The sequence below is a fragment of the Camelus dromedarius genome, chromosome 15, assembly GCF_036321535.1.
Source record: "Camelus dromedarius isolate mCamDro1 chromosome 15, mCamDro1.pat, whole genome shotgun sequence".
Lineage (NCBI taxonomy): Eukaryota > Metazoa > Chordata > Mammalia > Artiodactyla > Camelidae > Camelus > Camelus dromedarius.
In genome coordinates this window covers 12,871,532-12,896,172 of record NC_087450.1, presented here as the reverse complement: position 1 = coordinate 12,896,172, position 24,641 = coordinate 12,871,532, and the positions used below count along the sequence as shown (strand labels likewise).

The 24,641-nt window shown below is 44.1% G+C and overlaps 1 protein-coding gene across 1 annotated transcript in view; it reads right to left on the bottom strand.

Moving 5' to 3' along the window:
• ADD2 (adducin 2) overlaps positions 1 to 18,624 on the bottom strand; it is a 95,612-nt gene extending 76,988 nt beyond the window's left edge. The window contains exon 1 of the mRNA XM_031467226.2: positions 18,291 to 18,624. The gene's annotated coding sequence lies outside the window, so the exon portion shown is untranslated. The remainder of the gene's footprint in view (positions 1 to 18,290) is intronic.
• Positions 18,625 to 24,641: the final 6,017 nt, after the last annotated feature.

The window sequence follows — 24,641 nt, the reverse complement described above, 5'->3', positions numbered from 1 at the left end:
GTGTGTGTGTATGAATCACTATGCTGTATACCAGGAATTAACACAACATTGTGAATTGACTATATTTTAGCTGAAAAGAAAAAAGATAAAGTCATAGTGGTTTAGGATGGTCCCTAAATCCAGTGATGGGGTTGTTATAAGGAAAAGGAGATTTGGACCTACAGAGGCTCAGAGGACAAACAGACAGAGGAGAAGGCTGTGTGATGATGGAGGCGGGATGGGAGTGCGGCAGCTGCAAGCTAAGGAACACGAAGAATTGCCGGCCACCACCAGAAGGATTTTTCCCTTCAAGCCTTCAGAGGCAGCATGACCCTGTGGACATCATTTCAGACATCTACCCTCCAGAACTGTGGAAGAGTAAACTCTGTTGTTTTAAACCATCCAGTTTGTACTACTTTGTTCAGGCAGCCCTAGGAAGCTAATATACTTTGTGACATTGTGGCAAAGTTTAATTTTTGCAATTTCCCACCTGTATCCAGGGCTGAGAATTAAGGATCAAGATGGAGGCCTGGCCATCTAGGGAGCCTGCCTCAGCCCCACCCATCTCCTCTATCATATTTCAGATTCTTGTAAGGAACTTGTATTCTTCCTCTTTTCCTTAAAAGCAAATAGCCTCCTGGAAACTCTGATGTTAAAAAAGGGTGAATTTGACATTTATAAAAAAATGCCCCAAAGAGCAGATTGTCAGGAAACCAGATTTGCAGTAATTACGGCCTCGCCTTGGGTCAGTGTCTCGTCTGCTCTCATCTCCTTCTGTCTGACCCTGTAACTCGGGGAGCAGACTGGAAGATCTCTATGGCCCTTCCGCCTTGACAGGCTGGAATTCCAGGGGCCAGGTTTCTTGTATGTGACACCAGGCGCATGTTACTCAGAAACATAGACAGGCAAGCCCTTGCAACTGGTTAGGGCTCCTTTTGAGATTTTCTGACTTCATTTATATCTAAGAATCTTACTTCCTAGGCTATGTCCTTGAATTGAACTAGAGAAAGGAATGCAGTGCTATGTTTGGGGTAATGTTTGCCTTGGCATATTAATTCTTTAGAAAAACGTGTAATAGAAATTGTCAGGTAACGCATCTGTGTCTTCCTTTCCTATCCTTAAAAGAAACTCATAAAACTAACTATTCACATTACAAAAGATGTCATTATTTTATGAACAAGTTTACTAAAGATTTTCTTTAAAATAAATACCATAGCAAAATAGTGGCTTAACCTGCTTTTTTCTACAATCCAAACAACTCAACAGCCTTCGGACTTCCTTCACCTGAACCGCTTTCATCTACTTGAATGCGTAGGGTGTTGTTTTTTTTTTTTCCCTGAATCCCAGCCACTTCTCATCACACTTTGTAAGTGATGATGTGACCAACACAGAGCACAATACTCTCAAAATTGATCAACACACAGGAAGATTAGGAAAGGAACAGATCTTGGAGCTTGAAAGTCATTTTCTCAATGTATTTCATAAGTTACAGAAGATGCAGTGACGTCATGAGAAATGAACGAATCCCTGCTTTTCACAAGGACACACAAGACACAGTGTCTTTGTAAAGAACCTCATGATATTCTAATCATCAGACACAAATATTTTTAAACGTTTTAAATGCAAATAGCCATTGTCAAAAGTGGTATGAGGAAGCCAAAAAGACTATAAATTCTGTAACGCACACAGCCTTTGGACATTTGCCTGTGGACATTTGCAATGTGATTTGTGCTTAGCAAGGACACAGAAAGCTTAAAAGAAGATATTAATTCTCTAATTATATCAATAGCACTATTGACTGTTATGTTTACAACAAAGGGGAAGAATAAGCCAAAAGAATGGATTGGGTTTTTTAAAGTCATAAACTGCAGGTCTATGTAGGGTTACCCAGTTATGTTTTTCTCATTCGAAAAATGAAATTAATAATCCCCATCTACTTTATAGGGTCATCGTGATCACTAGACTTTAAATACATATAAATATAAATGTATAGCATTGTCGTAGTCCACTCGGGCTGCTATAACAAAACACTCTAGACTGAGTGGCTTATAAACAACAGAAATTTATTCCTCACAGTTCTGGAGGCTGGGAAGTCCCACATCACAGCACCAGCACGTTTGATGTCTAGTGAGAGCCCACATCCTGGTTCATAGACAATTGTCTTCTTTTTTTTTTTTTTAATGAAGTACAGTTGGTTTACGATGCTGTGTTTATTTCTGGTGTACAGCATAGTGATTCAATTATATATACATATGTATGTATATGTATTCCTTTTCATATGTTTTTCATTATAGGCTATTACAGGGTACTGAATATAGTTCCCTGTGCGATCCAGTAGGGCCTTGCTGTTTATCTAGTGTATATATAGCAGTGTGTATCTAGACAGCTGCCTTCTTGCTTGTTCTCATGTGGCAGAAGGGGCAGGGGACCTCTCTGGAGTCTCTCTGAGGTCTCTTATAAGAGCACCAGTCCCCATTCATGAGGGCTCTGCCCACTTGACCTAATTACCTCGTAAGAGTCCCACTTCCAAACACCATCACGTTAGGGATTGCATTTCAACATATGAGTTTTGAAGAGACATAAACATTCGGTCTATAGCAATCATTAATATAGCCTGACATGTAAAAGTGCTCAAGAAATGTCAGTTACCACTATTATTATGGAGCCAAGTGGCAAGATTTGGGCTATGTTTTAGGGCCAATGGAATTTGCTAATGGATGAGATAAGAAGCCGAAGAAAAGAGAGAAACCAAAGACCATTCTGAGATTCTGGGAATGGGCAACTGAGAGGGGGAGGCAATGCAGGGAAAAGTGGGTTTGAGGAAAGAAGTCAGGAACCCTAACAGGGTCAGGGGAGGTTTGGTCTGAGGCGCCTGTAAGACATCCATTGGAAGGGTCAAGGAGGCAGCTGAGATGACAAGTCTGCAGCCTCACCACTCAACACCACTCAAAGTAAGACCCCAAGACCATCAGCACCAGCAGCACCTGGGAGCTTGTTAGAAATGCAGAACCTGAGGCCTCACCCCAGACCGATGAAATCAGAATCTGCAGTTTAACCAGATCCCCGGGTGATCAGTGTGCACACTGAAGTTTGAGAAGCACAAAGCCAGAGTTCTGGAGAGATAGACTTTGGACTCATCAGCATATAAATGGGGTCTACAGCCAAGGCCTGGGTGAGCTGTCCTAGGGAGAGTCTAGAAGGAGACCAGGTGGGGCTCTCCCAGTAGAGGTGGGGTAGCATTGAAGGGAACCACACAGAGGAAGAGGAGGAACAGCCAGGGAGGCTAAGGGGAAACCAGGAAACTGAAGGGTTCCGGAAAACCAGGCAATGGAATGTTTCAAGAAGTGGTCAACTGGGTGAGATGCTGCTTACGTGGCGGGTGAGATAAGAACAGAGAAAAGGCCATGAGATTCGGCACCGTGGAGGTCATCGGTGACCCAACAAAAGCAATCTCCGTGGCCTGAGTGTAGACTCTGGGGAAGAGGAAGGGAGACAGGGAACAAAGGCAACTCTTGCAAAACTTGCTAAGAACATAAAGAGAGAGATGGGGTAGTAGCTGGGATGCTTCGGTAGGAGATACTTAGTGCTTGCCTGAGTGCCAGTGGGAACGCTGTAATTGAAAGAGGGAGAGAGAAAGAGAGAGGCAGAGAGGGAAGGTGACGATTCAGAAAAGAGAAAGACTAATTGCTGGAGAGGTGTTCTGAGGTGAGAGGGAAGGGGCCCAGAACCCAGAAGGAAGGATGGCCTCGGGCAGAAGCAGGGCCACTCAGCTCAGTGTTTCTGTTTCCAGTGACGGCAAGGTGGGTGAGGGGTGGGGAGGGGAAGAGATGTAAAGAAAGGAGGATTGCCAGGTAGTGATGAGTGCTTTTTTGAGAGTTTTGGCTATGCATTTAAGAAACCCCACGCTTTCCCATAATAACATGCTTCATTCCTCCACAAATGTCCTGCCCTAATGCAGGAGCCATAAACTATAAGAAAGTGCATCTTCCCCATCAATTCTCATTATTCCCGTAAGCATTTTATTACGTTAAAGGTCACCATCAGCAGAGCAAGTCTAGACAAGGAGTCATTGCGGAGCCACGGCGTGATGGTGATACAAAAAGACAGAAATCTTCCATCTCCTCCATAAGATTTATTGCTGGGGTGACACAGGAATTAATGACATGAAAACACAAGGTGCCTCAAGAGAGGAAGTTTTTCCTCCCCATCTCACAATTCACAAGAACAGCTAGGAGATCCCTCCCGGGACTAGTACTTTGGTAAACAACACCAGATACCATTAATTACTTTTAATTGAGTTTTGAACAAGCCCAAAGTCAATAATGCCTCCTTGGTTACCGTCCTTCCTGCCTGGAAACCAATCTCATCGAACAATCACATAATTCTTTGCAGCCTCCCCTAATCCAACTACATAAACCCCATTTCTGGGATCTCAAAATCAAAAATCTAAAGCCTGACTCTCCCCTGAGCTCCTTGCTCCCCCACAGCACACACCCCGCACCTGGGCGCAGTGTAGCTGGCCTCCTTGCGCCCTACAGCCACCTCTATGTATTTCCACTGCTTCAAAAACCCCAGTGCCTTTGGAGTCTACACCCTCCAACTGGACTTTCCATCATCCTTCCTTCCAACTAACCTCTAGCGCTCTCCTGGCCTCTCCCCTCGTTCACTGATGACTTCTGTTCCTGGCTGACCATCTTCCCCTCCATCACTATCCTTACTCATTCCTGAAGATATGGACTTCAGCATCCACATCCCTGCAGGGCTCCGCCCAACACCCAACATCACATCTTCTTGACCTCTAATGCCAATTTTCTCTCCTTCTATACCAGCCTCAGCCTCCTACTCCTACGGTCATATACCCTAGATCTTGGTGTCACCAACTAGATCACCGCCTCCAGCATCTGGATTTCACATCCTACTCTTTGACCATCTCCTTCCAGCCCACCTACTCTGATACCCCTTCTCTAGGAATTCAATGTCTTCGAGAACCCCTGATCTTCAACTGTCTCCTCCCAAACTCCACTCCTCACATCCCTCCTTATCCAACTTAAATGAACCACTCTAGCTGGGTAACCACTCCTTTGCAAAACACCTTTGACCCCTCTGTCCCTCTGTCCTCCACTGCTGTCACTTCGCAGAGCCCCACCATTGGTTACACCCTACATAACCTTGTTCCCAGCACGCATCTGAGCAGTTGACCCTTGCACACAACCGTGTGGACTGGACTCATTTCAGAATTCCCTCCACACTTTGAAATGACTTCTTAACGTTGCCAGGCAGCCTGCCCTTCCCCAGTGTAGACTCGAGGGGATGGTTTCCCACCTTCTCATCCCTCCTCAAATCTCCCCCTCGCCCTCCTCACCCCTACTCTCAGCCAATCGTGTCATCTCGAATAGCATAACGAAATGTGTGCAGTCAGCACCACCTCACCCTCCGACCCAATCCCACTAACCCACATGAGTCAGCTCAATGTCATCTCCCCAGAGAGGACTTTCCTGGCCACTCTGGCTAAAGCAGCCTCCTCAGCATTTATCTTCTGCATAACAAGTATCAGTGCCTGGCACCTCGTTCATTTGCACGTTTAGGATCTTTCTCTCCTTCCCAGAGTGCGACCTCCTAGTTCACGGCGGCATTCCCAGCACCCGGCACAGTAGCCGCACATACAGGGTGTTCAGCAAACCCTTGTCCACTGACGGATATTCATAGTTAAACCATACAAATTTACCAACCACTGGGATAAATTACTCATTGTTGCTAATACACCTCAATCACAGTAAAAGAAAAATTATTGCTGTAAAATACACAGAAAATTTACCATCTTAACCATTTTTAAGACTATAGTTCAGTGGTATTAAATATATTCATAATGTTGTGCAACCATCACCACCATCCACTCCGTAACTCTTTTCATCTCGTAAAACTGAAATTCTATAGCCATTAAACACTAACCATCCATTCCCCTCACCCCGCCCCTGCCACCACCATTCTACTTTCTGTTTCTGTGACTTTGACTGCTCTCGGTACCTCGTGTAAATGCAGTCATATAATATTTTTCTTTCTGTGATTGGTTTATTTCACTTAGTGTATGTCTCCAAGGTTCACCCATGTTGTAGTATATGTCAGAATTTCCTTTCTTTTAGGACTGAATATTATTCCATTGTATGTATATATCCCATTTTCCTTGTTCCTTCATCCATTGATGGGCACTTGGGTTGCTTCCACATTTTAGCTAATATGAATAATGCTATGAACATAGGTATACAAATGTCTTCAAGTCCCTACATCAAACAAATTTAAATACACATTTTCTTGAAGATCTTTTATTTAACTCTTCTTTCCCCTCCCCCTAAAATCAACAGTAGGGCTGCTTATCTGAGCCACAGTTATCTATTTTAAAGAGACATTTACAGAACTAAAAGTATAAAGACCAGAACTTGGAGTAAGCAAATTTAAAAAATGGAATCAATATTATAGCTGTCTTCCTCTCTTCCTCTCTCCTTCCCCAAGGGAGCAGCCCCTCCTAATACAAACCACAACATCCTCCAGAGAAGAGCTGCAGAAGCAGCCAGTGCAGGAGGGAAGCAACTCGGCTCCCACACCACCTTCCTCCGAGCGACTCTCCCCACCTCTCCCATTCCACTCCCCCTGCTCTGCGTCTGCTCCCTCTTTGAGACTAAGGCAACATCCTTTCCCTGTTTACCTTAGATGGCAGAGCCTTGCTGACATTTAAAAGACAAGAAACAACAAAAAAGAGATACTGTGGCATTTAAGCAGATGAAAAGATGCTCAGCAGCATTGATCATTAGGGAAATGCAAATTAAACACACAATGAGGGGGCAGGGTATAACTCAAGTGGTAGAGTGTATGCTTAGCCTGCACGAGGTCTTGGGTTCAATCGCCAGTACCTCCATTTAAAAAAAAAAAAAAAAACCTAACTAATAATAAATAAATAAACAAACAGACCTAATTACTTCCCCCTAAAAAATAAATAAGTAAATAAAATATTTTTTTAAATTAAAAAAAAAAAAACACAATGAGATGCTACTCCACACCTACCGTGATAGATAAAAATTTTTTTAAAGAGCAACATTGCTGGTGGGAATGCAAAATGGTACTGTCATTTTGGAAACCATTTGGCAGTTTCTTATAAAGTTAAGCAGACACTTACCACACCACACTGCAATCCCACTCTGAGGCATTTACCCAACAGAATTGAAATCTTGTGTTTACACAGAAACCTGTAGGCCAATATATACAGTGGCTTCATTCACAATCATTAAAAACTGGAAACAAACCAAATGTCCTTTAATGGATGAATGGCTAAACAAATTGTGGTACACCCATCCAAAGGAATATTACTCGGCAATCAAAAGAACAGATTATTAATATTTGTAACAACATGGATGAATCTCAAAAACATTATGCAAAGTGAAAGAAATCAGATGCAAAAGGCTACACTGTATGATCCCATTTATATGACATTCTGAAAAGGGCAGAACGAAAAACAGACGGGTGGTTGTTAGGGGCTGTGGGTGGAGGAAGAAGATTCACTTCAAAGGGGCATGAGGGAACGTTTTTCTATTTTGACTGTGGTGGTGGTTACATGACTGTATGTATTTGTCAAAATTCATAGAACTACATACATCTAAGGAAGATGAATTTCACTATATATATAGTATATGATAAATATAACACACAATATCTTAATAAACTTGACTTTTTAAGAAAGCACAATAAAAAAAATAGATTAAATTATTTAAAAGCACAATAAATTAAAATGTGACCTTCTGTATAATAATGGGGGACACAATAGTAAATAATACCAGCAACACAAACAGCATCAGAACGAATCATTTTTAAAGAACTGGCTTCTGACCCTATAGGAGCAGCCCTCTAGCCTTGAGAGAACCCACATACGGCAGTCCTTTGCCTGGTACTCCTGGGCTCCTTTCAAGTTGCCATCTGGGAGCTGGAAAGGCATCCATTTGAGCCCCTCCTTGAATGGGGCACAAAGGACCTCCAAATCCACGACCACCTGGGCCCTCTGATTGGCAGAATCAAAGTGACTGACATCCTGAGAGGCAGAGCCCAGCCTTGCTGCCTTGTCCCAGTGCCTCACCTGCACCACCTGACAAGTGCGGCAGTAAACACTTCACTAAACTGTGCAGTGCTGTGCTGTGCTGTGGGGATTCCAAAGCAGGAATGGAGACCTTCTTCTCAAAATCGGAATAATTTTGAAAGAGCATTTTAGCAGGTAAAAGGTAATGGAGAACCTCAAACAGGAGAAACACCAAGATAATTACGGATCAGCCCATAGACTCGCTCTACAAATCAAAGCCCCGCTTTCTTGGCTCTGCTCCTCGTTGCCCAGCGGACTTGACCTTTCTGGGGCTGCATCTGTCCATCCTGATGAGCCCAACTCACAGCAATAAAAACAAGGCTCCCTTGCACAACTGAAGGTATGGACCTGCTTGTAACATTGCCGTGTTAATTACATATTGCTGCCTGGGGGGCCCAGTTGCAGAATTTATGGATTTTTGTTCCATTTATTATAAGTCAACTTAATAGATTTGTCACTTAACAGTATTCACTAGTTATTTTCATTTTGTGTTAGAAGTTGACTAATGTTTAACATCATGGTTAAGACGAAAGACTCCAATTTTAATAAAACAGCAAATAGTACAAAACGGTAGACATCCTTTAATTATGGAAAAATTGGGAAATATTCAGAATTAGAGAGCACACCGTAAGGAACCCCAAGTTCCCATCACTTAGCTTCAGAGCAGATTTTACTTTGCCCCGAAGAGTCCAAGTCAGACCTCTTGTTCCAATGTAATTATTAACAGCACTTCCTTTCACTCTAAAATGTGCCAGTTTAGATGATAGATTAAACTCAGTCTCAACAATTGGCAACTCATGGTCCATATTAATTCACCTCCAAGCTTAATAATTCCCCGATAAAAAAGATTCTTTGGAGACCAATCTCAGACATTGTATCATTTCACCCATAAATAGACTTTGAAAAGGAGATTTTAATTCTTTGACATCCTTAACTTGATGTTTCTTCATTTCAGAACTAAATGTAACAAATAATGGCTTCAAAGCTGGCAACGATTTTACAGGCTGTCATTTCAACAAAGTCGAGATATATGAAGCAGGAACCCTAAAACTGTTCTCAGTCTTAATGATTGTTGCTAAGGCTGAAAAATGAGCAATAATCTCCAAATTAGATGGAAACATAGAGGCAACTAAAATTTCTTGTGCATCATAACTCCAGATTTACTTCCGCGATAAAGAACCTTTGGCGCTCACAAATCCTTCCTTCTCATCCAGGTTAAAAAAAAAAAAAAAGCCAGCAGCCTTTCCCCCTTGAGAATATACTCTGTTAGTTCCTTACTTTCTGGGTCTAAATCGAATGTACTGGCAACCCTGACAAATGATCTCCCACAGCACTTGGCCGGCATCTGTGACCCGGGTTCCTAGGAGAAGTATGCATCTTGCCTTAATTTTCATTTTATCCCAATCTCTTTTAGAATACTAGCCAAACTCATCTTTCTAATTTGCCACTTCCACTTTTCTGGAGTCTCTAAAGGGGAACAATTCAGCTTATTAAAATCTATGTGAACTAAAAGTCGATGACCTTTGAGTGGGGGCAGAAGAATGTTTCAATGTTTCTGGACTGTTCTAGATGGGAGAAGATACTGGAATTGAGTTGACAGGTACTACACTTATTTGAAGGCATTTTCGCAACAGAAAAGTAAACCTCACTAGGGTTTGAATTTAAATCCTGGCCATGCCAGTAGTTTGTTTTATCACTGCCGTGCATGGCTTGATTGAAAGTTAACGTTTTTGGCTCCTAATTCAAGCTGGCAGGCCTAATCTCAACTACCACCATGTTTCTTTCTTTTTAGACTCCATTAAATTGATCATGAGGCGATAAAAATACATACTCCCACAATGACTAAGTAAAAGCAGATCATTAAGAGAGAAGCAATTTTAACAAGTTTCTGGAGGACAAAAAAAAAAAAAAAAAACCAAAACAAAAAAAACAGATGGGGAACTGGTGACTAAAGTTTGAAAGCAAAAGAAGCCTCAGTCTAGATTTTAGACAGAGGATGCCGGAGCCAAGGAGGCAGATGATCTGTCTAGAGCCCTAAAAATGTCCTGGACTCTGAGATGGCAGGTTTTAGGGAGGGCAGGAATTAAAAAAGAAACTGAACACAAGGGCACAAGTTGCAGTGTCTATATGGAGCAGTGGACCCTGCCCACCACCACCGCCCCCCTACATACAGGGGTTCACAGCCAGGCACCCTGCTGTAGCTACCTCCGTATCTCAAAATAGTGTGCATATACTACTGTTTCTGAATTCATCAACTTGACCTCTGGGTGAGTCTTCTTGGAGAAACTGTGCACACTGCAGGGGGTGAACGAGAGCAGCCATGATGGTGCGGGTGCCCCCAAGGTAACAGAAGCCATTTGAACTTCACCCGGGAAGCATCTTCCACTTGGTGGTCCCCGGGTGGAGATATTGGAGCCCCTGAAAAGGATCTGAAATCCTAGCATGTTCCTTATCGTGCAGAGAACAGTATCGACCCAGTCAGATAATCAACACTTTAAGAGTTTTCATCTTTTAAAAAAGACACTAATGAACTTATCTACAAAACAAAAACAGACTCACCAGACATAGTAAACAAACTGATGGTTACCAGGGGGAAAGGAAGTGGGAAGGAATAAATTGGCAATTCGAGACTTGTAAATATTAACTACTATATATAAATAGATAAAAAAAAAAACAAATTTCTTCTTATAGCACAGGGAACCATATTCAATACCTCACAGTAACCTATAATGAAAAGGAATCTGAAAAGGAATATATGTATGTACATGTATGACTGAAACATGATGCTGTACACCAGAAATTGACACATTAAAACTGACTACACTTCAATTTTTTTTAAAAAGGAGTTTTCATCTTTTAGAATTACCTTATAGACAAATCATAGAAACCCACTATGGCTATGGGACACAATGAATACTTCATTAATTTTTATAATGCAAAAGTAAACATACTGCTAGAAAGGAGGAGGAGCGGTGGTAACAGCCTTATCTTACAGAGTAGACAGTCAAGTAACCCAACCAACAGTCCATGGAATGAGAAATCTGGTTTTAATAAATGCATCGCCTGGAGTGGCACGGATGACCAGAAGAAAGGCAGGAGGAGATGCAGGTGTGGTGTAAATAAACTACATCCTTGAGTTTCACGGCTGAAAGTCACTAGCTGATGATTGAAGCTGATCAATTCAGAAACAGCAGCACCTGCGTATTATTTTGAGCTACAGAGGTAACTCGAGCAGAACAGAAAACACAGCTAAAATGGGTTTGCCTGTGGCTAAAGGATTTGGAATTGTTGCTTTCTATTAGAAGCCCTTCAGTCCTATTTGATTTATTAATTATACACAGGCATTGCCTTGACAATAATAAAAATTGCGGGGTAGGTGACAAAGAAGGAAAAATAACGGTATGTTTTATGAAATACAAGAAAGGAAGTCTCAAGCATAATACGGGCGTAGCAAGCATGGAATGGGTTAAGCTGGGTGCTGCAGAACTATGGTAACAGATGTAGCTAATTTAGGACACAAATGAGGGTGTTGGGAGGATCCAAGAGAAATGTGGTGCTAAGAGGGAAGAAGAGTGAGTTCTAAATAAAGGAATGCTGAGATACCCATGCTGTTGCTACCAGACACAAGTAAAAGGGGGAAAGAACGCGACCTGCCCTCACTTTTCTAGCGTCTTTTCACCATAGATTTTCAGAAGCAAAACCCAAGAGATCTTTATATGGGCTCCATGCTGAAAGAAAGCAAACACGATGAAATCCATGCTCAGTAAAATAATATGGGTGGAAAATCATGTCTGTTAAATGAAATTCTGTCTTTGTAAAGTCTCCATGCATTTCAAAGTTGAATAACTTCATTTGTTCTTCGGGAAGACCAATTTATAAATGACACTTAAATGCACATATACTGGCTTTCCCTTCAATAAAATGATTCGCAATTGAGCATACGTAGTTAACTACCCCTTTCAAAATTCCACAGAAAATGACTGCGGGAATATAAAAATAGGAGCAAATCTGCATCACTTCTGGGTACTAGGAAGACTGCCATCTGCACGGCAGAATCTGTGAGGAACTGACATTTTTGTAACATCGATTCTGCCCATCCAGGAATATGACATTTGATTTCTGGAGTAAATATTGGTAGTTCACATTTTCTGTGAAAACTGTCCATTTCATCAAGATTGTCACATATGTTAGGATAAAATAAACGCATCATGTTCTTATGATTTCAAATCTCATTTCCTCCCCTTTGTTCCATATATCATTTCTAGTATTGTTATTTTTTCCTTTTTTCTTTAAATTAGGCTTGCTAGAAGTTTGTCTATTCGGTGGGCTTTCTAAAAGAAGCAACTTGGCAGACAAAAATTCATGGTCAAGCATATAAAGTGGAGGAGAGACTGAAAGGTAAGGGAGGGGTGGAGAAGGGCTTGCCCGGAAAGATGGTCCAGCCCATCAAGGAGTAGGGTGTGAAGGAAGAAGATGTGAAGCAATAAAGGTAAGGAAAAGGTTTGGGCTTTATCCTGAGGGCAGAGGAGTGACAAGATTCGATTTTTGTTTCAGAAAGATCACCGCAGATGGATGGAGGGAGGTCCGGCTCGATGTAGGAGAGTGAAGTGGGAAGTTCTGGAGTCAGCCAGAGTTCTAGCCAGACCGCATGGCTGTATGCAACAGAAACCCAACCAAGCAAACTAGACCAGCAGGATGGCGGGCAGCTTCATCAACAAAGGGCACAAAGTCCAGCTGGGTTTCATGGAGCGACCAGAACTCGAATCACTGTAGCCACCTCCAAATTGGTGAGGGGAGTAGGGGATGACCCACGATCTCTCCTCGCCCTGACCCCTCCCCTCGTTGACCTAATCTGGCTACCAGCCCTGAGATTCCAAGTCCTCACAGGTCCATGCGTGGTCCAGTCAGCCATCTGGGTGGGGGGATGGGGTGAAGGGTGTCAAATGGTCCTCAGAGCTGCCATTCACAGAAGTCGGAGGAATTTGCTATTTGACTTGATACGTTTTTTCCAGCCACTTCAAGGCTGGGCCCAAGGAAGACCTTTCCAGATATCCTACAGGACACTGAAATAAACGTGCTTTCCGGCACCCACATCCTAAATTCCCAGGCCTCCAGGTCCTGCCCCGGTTGCTTAAGGGTTGAGGTCCTGTGTCAGATTAAACATGTTAGGGATATTTACTGCTGGGCCAAGTGGCATTTATTTAGGTACTTACGTATCTTTATTTTTAGCTGCAACTATTGGGTTGATGTGAACTGATGTGTTTGAAGATTTACTGGGAGCTCCCTTGGTACATGTCAAGATCTGGGGTCCAGTCACTCAAGGTGGAAGGTGCTGATGGAGTTCCTGGAGCCTCTGATTTGCACCCCCACCCTCTCCCCGACCACAGCACAGCGCATCCAGGCTGGTGCACTCAGCCTGAGGATTAGGGCTCGACTGGGAGGATATGCCTGCCTCTTCCCAGGAGGGTTCCTTATTGAATCGTAGGCTGGCTGATGTTGATTGGCACCATCTGTACCATATTTTCCCAAAAGTCCCTAAAGAATCTGGGCCCGTTGTTTGTTCTCTCCCTGTTCTCTGAAACTAAAATAGATCTGTCATCCTTTGCCTGGCACTGTCCTGGTTTTAGCACTGTAAGTCCCCCAGCCCCAGAAACCCATCAGTCCTGGGCAACCAGGGTCCTAAGTAACACACCATCACCTATACCCCTGGGTGTCTGTGTGTGTGTGTGTGTGTGTGTGTCTGTATAAATGCATATGTCTATGATATGTGTATATCCAGAGCAAAGCTGTCAAAAATATGACTATAGTGGGAGACCACCACATTTCTTGTAATCTTTGACAGATCACCTAGGTAACAAAGAAAATTTTAAAACATAACAACGTAATCAGCAAACTTGTTTTAATCCGTACATTCAAACATTTTCCTCCACAGAGAACAGTCTTTCTTTTCACTTCCTTCAAATAATGCCGGCAAACCTTTCATTTGGAGTTTATCCTGGAAGATAGGCCAGAATGAACTTTTGCTGGAAGACTGCCATTCTATAGGTGCTCTCTGAGTCTAGGGGATTTCGCTGCTATTGTTGAAGACAGAGGAAAAAATTCTTTCAGACTAAAACTGTGACAGTCAAGCAAAAACTATATAAAATCAAATTTGGGGCTGCAATCTCCTAGAGATTCAAAATTCTTTTCTAAGAATCTTGGGTCTATCCTTGTACGCAATTCAAAATGCTTGAACTATATAGAAATCTCCTTTTAAGGAAAAAAAAAATCTCATGGACCAAGAGTTGACCTAAGTCCCTTTTATTAAAATATAAATTAAAATTAAAATATAAAATATAAAAAATTAAATATGTACACTCATAAAGACCAGCTCTAAATACTGACACTTCATGGCTTTTATACAACTAGAATGCCGAAATGAATGTGCAAATAGGTGCGACTGTCCAACTTCAAAATGCCAAGTTAATAAAATTAATTTACTGCAATAGAAAATATTGTTTTGTTGAAACTAAAATACCATTCCGGTTTAACAATGGAAAGATGTAGCTTCAGGTCTAGTTAGTACACGTCACCAATATCTGAATTTTTATTTCAACATACTAACGCAGACAACTCATCTACAATGCAAAACAATTTTAATACTCTCTGAAATGTGTTTGCTACTTGAAGATAATCAGATATCATAATTTAAAGTTCTGGTATCAAACCATCCTGGAGTACCTGTATAAAAAGTGCCATTTCACTCTAATAAAAATAGTATTAACTAACATTTATTGAGCATATATACACTCCAAGTTTTTCATATGTAATATCTCTAATCCTCACAATCTTACTATGAAATCAATACCACATTGTTTATCCGCGTATTATCATAGAACAGAGAGGTTGAGTAACTTGCCCAAAGCCTCACAGCAAGTAAGTAGAAAAATGGTCTTGAAGTTGGGCAGCCTGGCTCCACTTAACCATTACACCAAATTGCCTGTCTCACTGCTTTGGACGCAAAGTACTTGGCGGGGGCGCGGGGGGGGGGGAGGTTGTGGTGCTAAATCTGCATTAAATGGAGATCTAATCCAATTATTGCTAAAACCAGCAACAGCAACTTTTTCATTGCATTTTTATTGCAACACCTGGGCTAATAAATTGCTGCAACTTAGTCCATATGAAGGTGGAATTGGCATGAGAGCTTCATTTCCTGCCTATTCAGCAGTGGTCGTCAAGAGCTGTTCTTTTGAGTTAGGCGAGCTTGTGCCCAGTGTGGACTCACCTCTCCCCCCACATGTCTCTATGTAAGCTCCAGTTTCCCCCATCTGTGCTGTGGTCCCCGCCACCAGGCCTGCTCCTGGCCCACTGAGAAGATACAGAGGCAAACGAAGCCCCCAGCACTGGTTTGGGGGTTGCCATCAAGATGATCCAGAACACGTTTTAATTATTCACTAGGTGAGATTATCATTAAAATAAAACCACTAATTTCAGAGAATACATAGACCCTCCCAAATACATGTATCCCCAGAAGCCCAGTGGCCTGAGACCTGTGGTGTGACATCAGGCTCCCTCACACGGAGGGGCACTCTGAAAACGGCAGAGGGAGACCCCACCCTTGTGTCTGACAAGGACATGATTGAAGACATTTTTCCAAACACTGCGTCATATCTGAAAAAAAAGTTCCTTTCTGCTTGTAGAATCAAGAATTGTGCTTCTCTGAAGAAGTTTTTATTTTGTGTTTTTATGTCTGGACAGGTGATATTTTGTGTTTCATGCTTTTCCTGAACAGCTCTTATCACAACTTGTAATCAGATATTCATTTGAGCGATGTCTTCGTGAGTGTCCGTTTCTTGTATTCATCTGTGGGTGTCGGCAGGGCAGAGACCAACTCTGTCTGCTTGACCCCTTTGTTCCCAGCACCTTGCACAGAACCTGTGTGTAGTAGGTCCTCAGTGAATGTTTGTTGAGTGAACAAGTGAGTGAATGAGTCAGTGAATAAATAAAACATATGAACCATGGGCTGGTCAATTTCCCTTTGTGTATGAGCTGCTGGAAAGTTCAGAGCTGCCCCACACATGCTTGTATTTCTATACTAGCCTCATTCTTATTACAATTTTATGTCTCTACCTTTAGTTTCCTTTTTCTTTTCCGTCTACTTCTAAGTTAGTCTGCCTTGCTGTATTTTATGAATCCCTATAAACTGTCTTAAATCCCTTGGAGAACCAGGTAGGTGATACACATATTTATCAGAGTCTTTTTTATATGTATTTAAAATCTTAACTCTAAACCCTCTGCCAACAAACACAGTTGATCACCTGTAAACTCTCAAGAATAGCTGAGATTTGCTAATTCCAGCACCATATTGATATTTGAAGTAAATTCAGCCAAAGCCTAGAAACCACATGCAGTGTGTCATTTCAGGCAGGGTTGTACACTTTGTATGTGACAAGCACATTTCTAATCAGGCGAGACAACTGGGTGGATGAGAAAGAGCATAGGGCTTGCAACAAATATGGTGGATTTTGGATCAAAGAGTGATTTATCCTCAGTAGCTCTCCAAAATGTATTGGCCTCATACTAATAATGAAAAGTTTGCTTTTACTGTGCCCTATTAGGGGTGGGGGATGGGGAGCGAAGGTGAGTGAGGGGGGGTCCGGGCAAGATTGGTACACAGGCTTTGAGAAAATCTGATCACTTTACACAATGAAGGTAGAACATTATAAAGTAAAATATTAAAAGGCCAACCCCCGTTTTTTAAATCTCTAACATACACGCTTCATATGTGAGTGGGAGGAGTGACTTGCAAGTCTGAAACTTCACAGCTATTTTCCCTGGTCATACTCGTGTAAAGCACCCTCACTTCAAACGTTACCGACTATTTTTCCCTTAAAATGAAACATTTTCAAATCCCATTAACAGGGACATCGCTCACTGCACAAGTTCAGCATCTCATGTGTCTCCACCAGGCCCACGCCCTGGATGTGAAAGGAGGGAGGCCGCCTCCCCCATCATTTGTTCCTGCCAGGATGCCCCCAACCCCTCCATCTGGGGTTAATCAGAAAGCACAAAATGCCCATTCAGGACACTGAGGTTTGAGTTCGAGTATTTATAAGGATCCTTCGAGTCAGTTGAATCTTAGTCGACAAACTGCAAGAGGAGGGAAGGGTGGGTGTAAAGAAACAGATGGGTTATAATCATGTGTCAAAGATAAATGACAATTTTCAAAAGAATTTGATAGGGTGTGGGCTGGGGTTTTTTCCCCCTTCTTTTTTTCTCTCTTTCTTTCTCCTCACCCCCTCTTTTCTTCTTTTTCTTCTTCTTCTTCCTTTTTTTTTTTTTTTTTTTTTTTTTTTTTTTTGGCAGGGGGTGGAGATTAGAGAAGAAAAGAAAGGGGGGAAACAGGCAAGACAATAGGGCAAACCCGAGCGCCTGATCAGCATCCTAAAGCAGTCCGCCCCTCCCACCCCCCAACATCAGGTAGGCTGGCCGTGGTCGCGATTTCAAAACAAGCAGACGCAGGCCCCCCGCTTCTCCGGTAGAGGGTGGCCGCCTCCCCGGTGCAGGAGGGGAGGGGAGGCAGGGGAAGAGAGGGGAGGGAAAATGGAATCTAAGAGCGGAACAGACTGCCCAGACTTCCTCGGGGAGAGTGGCCTTTTTTCCCTCCAAAGTGGTGGACTGTATAAAAATTCAGACCCACTGGGGTCTGCCCACGTGCCAGCATCCCTGCTCCCAATGCAGGCGGAGGCCGACGCCGCACCTGCTCGCCCCGCAGCTGCGGCGGCGCCAAGGCGTTGGCGAGGCCCGGGGAACGCGCCCCGCGGCTCCCGGGAGGGCGGCGGCCGAGCGCGAAGGGAAGGGAGGGGCGGCCCCGCAAAGCGAGGCTTGCCTCCCGCCGTACCCAGAAGAAAGCCCCACCTGTCAGGCGCTGCGCTCGGAGCAGGTGAATCCGACCGTCCCCAGGCCGAGGCCAGAGCTTGGCAGACGCGCTTTCCAAAAAAACCTCCAATGTTATATTAGCAACAAAAAGCTTTAGGCATAGAGCACAGCCGCGGGGAAGGTCTGCATCGCAGACGCACTCACTAAACAGATGCTCACGGATCTGGACCAACCAGCTCCCGCACGGTGGAAGGATGCTGTAGGGTTCTCAAATTCGATTAAAATAAACAAAACCAAGGCCAGCCCATGGCGCCCATTCCCAAGACGGACTTACCTCCTGCACCGCATCTTATCCATCTCTGGTCTTCTGCTGCGGGCTGCTGTTTTGTTTTGGTGATGGTGGTGGTGGTTTTTTCTTTTTGGAGTCGGCTTGATAGATTCACTCAGCTAATCTGCAGAGCAATGTTTTCTACCCATCCTGCAGCCAGAGCTGCCTGGAATTCCACCGGCAATGCAGCTTCTCCGCGTCAGTGGTGATCACAGACAACAGAGGCTGCTACTCCTTGACAAAAGGCTTTCGCTCCCGCTCGTCTCCTACAGCCCCGCTCTCAGAATTAAATCCATTTCCCGCACAAGGCTGGGAGGAAATGAGAGCTCTCTTGGCCGTGTGCGCTGACAAAAGGCCGCCTGGTGATGCCCACAGCGCCCCCTCTAGCGGGCGGCTGCCCGGCCGCCCGCGGCCCGCCGTGCTGCAGTGGCCCCGCCCGCAGTCCCGCCGCCCGCGCTGCCGCAGTCCCGCCGCCCAGGCCCTCTGCCCACGTCCACTCCCGCACCACGAGCTGCCGGGAACACCCAGGAGCCAGGGCGAGGGTGTTACTAGGAAGAAAATCTGAAACGTGAGCTCCTCCGTTAGAGTATGTATCCTCTTGAGATTAAAAAGGAAAAAAAGTCTTGTAATATTTTTTTTTGTCTAAGAAGGACGTCTTGCCTTTTGAAGATTACTTCTACTAGGGATTTTAATAGCAATTGACTGACCATTGGAATTCCAAGCCAAAATTCTCCTTCTTCTAATTCTGAGTCAGTTTTCCACAAGGGCAAAATCTTTGTTGTTGCCCTGTCCTCTGGGTCTGTGGGCCCGGCTCCCTCCAATTCTCACTACTTCCTCCCCTCATAGCCTCCCTTCCCCCAGTCTCCCACCCCAGGAGGAACAGGTGTTTAGTGAATGGAGTAACCGCACAGAGAACCAGAATACTTGGGTACAGTCTCAGATCTACCATAACTAACTAGCTGTGTGATTTTGGTGAAGTCACTTAACCTCTCTGGGCCCTATGGTCTTACTACGTAAAATGACAGTGTACCTAAGGCACCTCCCACTTCTTTCTGACAGTGTTTCTCAATGCATGGCCCTCAGTGAGTAGGGATGTCCGGTGGTAGCTTGGGACTTTAGATCCCCATAATCTTCATCAACTCCCCAAAGCTCCCCTAAATCAACAATCACTCTAGATGTTTTTAAAAATGTGATGGCCGGGCAAGTACAGCATCCAGAAAAGCCTCTGATCTCTGCCCCCAACCAGATCATGGCCTCCCTGCTCCCTCGAGGTTCTGGGGCACCACAGCCCCATAAAAATCACCAGACCCCCCCCCCACCAGTGCTGCTGCAGAATCAGAATCTCTGGAGGTGGGTCTGGGAACCCATATTTTCAACAAGCATTCCCAGTGATTCCTTTGCACACTAACATATAAGAAATGCCACCATATTTGAGCTATGCCCACCACAACAAACCCAGGACACCTGCAGGCATCACATTTCAGATGCTAGGGTAAATTTTGTCTTTCTGCTCCTCCAACCCCACCATCCCCTGGTCTCTACTGAGCCTTCCCGACTCAGAGCTTCTCGTCCATTCCCACTTCACCTTCAGAATCACTGAGTCCACATGCCCCTTTCCCGTTCTCCCATCAAAACCTGTCAGAAATACAAGCAGCTCAGCCACCAGGACCCGAGGTCTGTCTGGCCAGAACCAGGAAATGGCATGTTTATTGAGATACTAAAGGCAGCCGTGCAGTCTTGGTGCAGAGTGATAATATCTATGAAGCTAGAAATACTTCCTCTGGAGCCCTGGAAATCTGGAAATCACAGGTATAGTAGGTTTTTTTCCAAAATAGAACCCAAAAAGGGAATAGAGAATTTTTGTCCTATCCAGAAATAGCAGGTTTTATAAATCCCCTTGGTCATTTCCATCACTCAGAAAGTTCTCTTCCTGGTGTTATTAAGCCTTCTCAAACTAATAATAGCAAACTCTGGTTGGCTCCTGCCACTGTTGAGAGCTTTACCTGCATTTTGTCTCATTTAACCCTCACAAGAACTCTATGAGGATGCTAATATTATATTACCCTATTTAATAGATGAAGAGACTGAGGTACAGAGAGATTAGGTAACTTGCCCAAGGTTGCACAGCCAATGGTTGGCCAAGTCAAGATGCAAACTCAAGGACTATGGCTCCAGAGCTGAGCCCTAACCACTACCATGCACGTGGCCCCTCAAAGGGGACAAAAAATTGACTTTAAAAAGCAGAACTAATACAAGACACTGATAAAGTCAATAAAGCTGATACACTCTCCTTTTCCCAGAACACTGATTCTGCTCTTCTGGCCATCACAGAACCTTAAAAAGAAAATTCCCTCCAGCTTCTCCCAGATGCCATCTGAATGTGACATCTAAATACGAGGAGTGCTGGAGAGAATGGCACCGTCCTGTGACCTTAGGAATTGTTCAGACGTCAGACAGGAAATAAGACTTCACTGTGTTAATTTCCATGTTAATACCCCATATGGAATTTCAGTTGGAGATCCCAAAGTTCTCACTCATTCAACTCCAAATTCACTTTGAAATCCAACAAGAGGAACCAGAACTAGCTGGCTCCACAGAATATCATTAGAATTCAAAGTTCTCACTGCAGAAAGCTCGAGATGCCTGGCTCTTAACTAGGGATGGGAAAACATAGGAGGGAATCACATTGGGCTAGCCCCTAATGGCCAGATAGTTTAAAATTAGACTTCCTACTGATCTGCAATAAAGTTATTTCTCCTCTCCAAGTCTCTCGACAAAAATGTTTCCAGCCAGCAATAACTTGTAAAGAGAGTAGAGGGCACTGTAGGGTAGCAGACACCAGCAGTGTCTTAACAGACCTATGTGGCAAGGAACTGAGGGTGGTGCCAGCTAGAAACTGAGGCCATCAGTCTAAAAGTCCTAGAGAAAATGAATTCGGCAGACAACCACCTAAGCTGGGAAGCAGATCCTTCCCCAAGCCAAGTAAGTCTTCAGCTGAGACCCCGGTCCAGATCGACACCTTGATTTCTGCCTTGGGAGAAATGGTGACGCAGAGGACCCAGCTAAGCCAGGCCCAGACACAATTTCTGAGCCCCAGAAACTGGACATAATAAATGTGTTAAGTTGCTAAGTTCGTTGCACAGCAATAGATCATTAATTCAGGGCCTGAGCACTCTCTGGGGCCAGGCATCCTTATCAATGGCCTTCCCCAGGGCACGTTGGAGGTGCTGTTGGAATCCACACCCGAGGGAATCAGCTCTCCATCAGTGACCATCAGGAGTCAGTGTATAAAGAGCCCGGCTCCCTCCCTCCCAAGTGTCGGGAGGACAGCTCTGAGGCTGCCCCAGCAGGACTGAGCCCGAGCTGCCCATGGCAGTCATGCATCTTTTGTGGTCTGGCTTTCTTCCCTGTATCACTTCTCCACTTCTCCACTCCCCTATTGGTGTTTCCTGGGCTTGCCTCCCCAGTAAACTATAAATCATGGCCTATTTTTTAGGGAAATTGAGTTTGGGGGTAGGGGGCAGGGCTTTCAAAGCAAGACCAATGATAAATTCTAAGTCTAGGTCTCCTTAAGACACACCGTTCTCCCAACAAGTGAAAATACAGCCAACCCTGTGGCTGAGGCCTGTTGTGGAAAGAGAACTAAACTGGGGTCCAGGGCCTGGGACTCCCAATCTCAGTCTCACGGACTGTGTGCCCTCGGGGAAGAGTCTGACCCCAGGGCCCAGCTGTAAAGTGAAGGTAACGGAGCTTGCCCTCTGTTATGGGCTGAATTCCTGTGTTGAAGTCCTAAACCCTAGTACCTCAGAACATGACTATATTTGGAATTAGGGTCTTCAAAGAGATACTGAAGTAAATTAGTGATAATTAAGAAATTAACAAATTAGGTCATGTGAGTGAGCTTTAATCCAATAGGATGCTGCCTTTTTAAAAGAGGAAATAGACACAGACTGACACAGGGAGAAGACAACCATCTACAGCCAAGGAGAGAAGTGTCAGAGGAAGCCAGCCTGCTGACAGCTCCATCTCTTGACCTCAGGTAAATTTCTGTGGTTCAAGGCACTCAGTCTACAGTACATTTTTATGGCAGCCCCAGAAAACAGACGCAGTCTCCTGCCGCCCAGGGTCATCATACAGACACAATGGGACACCAAGGGAAAGTACGTACAGCCTCATTATTACTGATTAAGATGAGCCTCCCAGCACTGTGGAGAAAGGGGAACCCTCCTACACTGCTGGTGGGAATGCAGTTTGGTGCAGCCACTATGGAAAACAGTGTGGAGATTCCTCAAAAGACTAGGAATAGACTTACCATATGACCCAGGAATCCCACTCCTGGGCTTGTATCCAGAAGGAAATCTACTTCAGGATGACACCTGCACCCCAATGTTCATAGCAGCACTATTTACAATAGCCAAAACATGGAAACAGCCTAAATGTCCATCAACAGGTGACTGGATAAAGAAGATGTGGTATATTTATACAATGGAATACTACTCAGCCATAAAAACCGACAACATAATGCCATTTGCAGCAACATGGATGCTCCTGGAGAATGTCATTCTAAGTGAAGTAAGCCAGAAAGAGAAAGAAAAATACCATATGAGATCGCTCATATGTGGAATCTAAAAAACAAAAACAAAAACAAACAAACAAACAAAAACAAAGCGTAAATAAAGGACAGACATAGACTCACAGACAGAGAATACAGACTTGTGGTTACCAGGGGGGTGGAGGGTGGGAAGGGATAGACTGGGATTTCAAAATTGTAGAATAGACTACACTGTATAGCACAGGGAAATATACACAACATGTTATGATAACTCACAGAGAAAAAAATGTGACAATGAGTGTGTATATGTCCATGAATAACTGAAAAATTGTGCTGAACACTGGAATTAGACACAACCTTGTAAAATGATTATAAATCAATAAAAAATGTTAAAAAAAACAAAAAAAAAGATGAGCCTCCCAGCACCTGCAACCCCAGCCACATGAGGAAGCAGCATGCAGGGCAGTGAGGCACCACGGCCCACTGGTGGGGAGAGGCCCCAGACTCCAGAGGAAAGGCAGTCCTGTTACAAAGTGGCAAGGAACTTGGCTAAATTATAGTCTAGTGTTTTTCTCAAAGGTAGAACTCGCAAATGATGACATTGGATATTTAGCAGGGGAGATTTTTAGGCAAACTACTGAAGGTGCTGCTTGGGTCAGCCTTACTGCTTATAGTGAAACGCAAGAGGCGAGAGATGAATTAAAGAATTATTAAACAAAAAGGAACCGGAACTTAGAGATTTAGCAAATTCTCATCTATATTGCAAGAAGTGAGAGTGCTTGCTCTGAAGAGAGCACTGAGGGTGGGGCTGAACAACCATTTGATAATGAGATCATGGGCGCAAGTCATGGACTCCATCAACCACCTCAGCAGAGGCCAGGAAGAGAGATGGGATTTTACCACAAACACACTGCCAGTTTGGACAGAAGGGGACAGAGAAAGCGGAACAGAATGAAGGAAGGCTGTCAACGAGACCACAGAGGCATTCGGTTGCAAACATGCCCTGTTCTTCAAGGACAGGGAACAATGACCCACAGGCCTTTGGGAGGCCATCTGGGCTGCCACTCAGACCACAGGCCCAGGGGGCAAGTCTGTTTCCTGCTGGTTTCAGAGGGCAAGGCCACTGTGAGGGGTGGTGCTGCCACCCCAGTGGGCCTGGAAGGTGGGACGCTGAGCCAAAGTGGATTATTCAAAAACTTAAACTGTAATGGAATTTGCCTTGCTAGGCTTGGGGCTTGTTGGGGACCCACCAGCACTTTCTTCTAATTTCTCCCTTTTGGGATGGGGATGTCTGTTCTGTGCCTGTTCACCATCGCATTTTGGGAGCACGTAATTTGTCTGGTTTCACAGGCTCACAGCTGGAAAGGAATCTTGCCTCAGGATGAATCACACCTCTGGTCTCACCCATATGTGTCTTAGGTGATACTTTGGACTTTAGAGTTAACGCTGGAATGAGTTAAGACTTTGGGGATTGTTTGAATGGAATGAATGTATTTTGCATGTGATAAGAACATGAATTTGGGGGAGTTCGGGGTGGAATGTTATGAACTAAATCTTGTTCCCTCAAAATTTGTACATTGATGCCCTAACCCTCAAGGTGACTGTATTTGGAGACAGAGCTTTTAGGAAGTCATTACGTTAAATGAGGTCATAAAGGTGAGGCCTTAATCCAGTAGGACTGGTGTTCTTATAAGAGGAAGAGAGACCAGAGTTCCTTCTTTCTCTCTGCACCATGTGTGGACGCAGAGAGAAGGCAGCTGTCTGGAAAAGCAACGTCCCCCAGAAACTAAGCCCTTCAGGCCTTG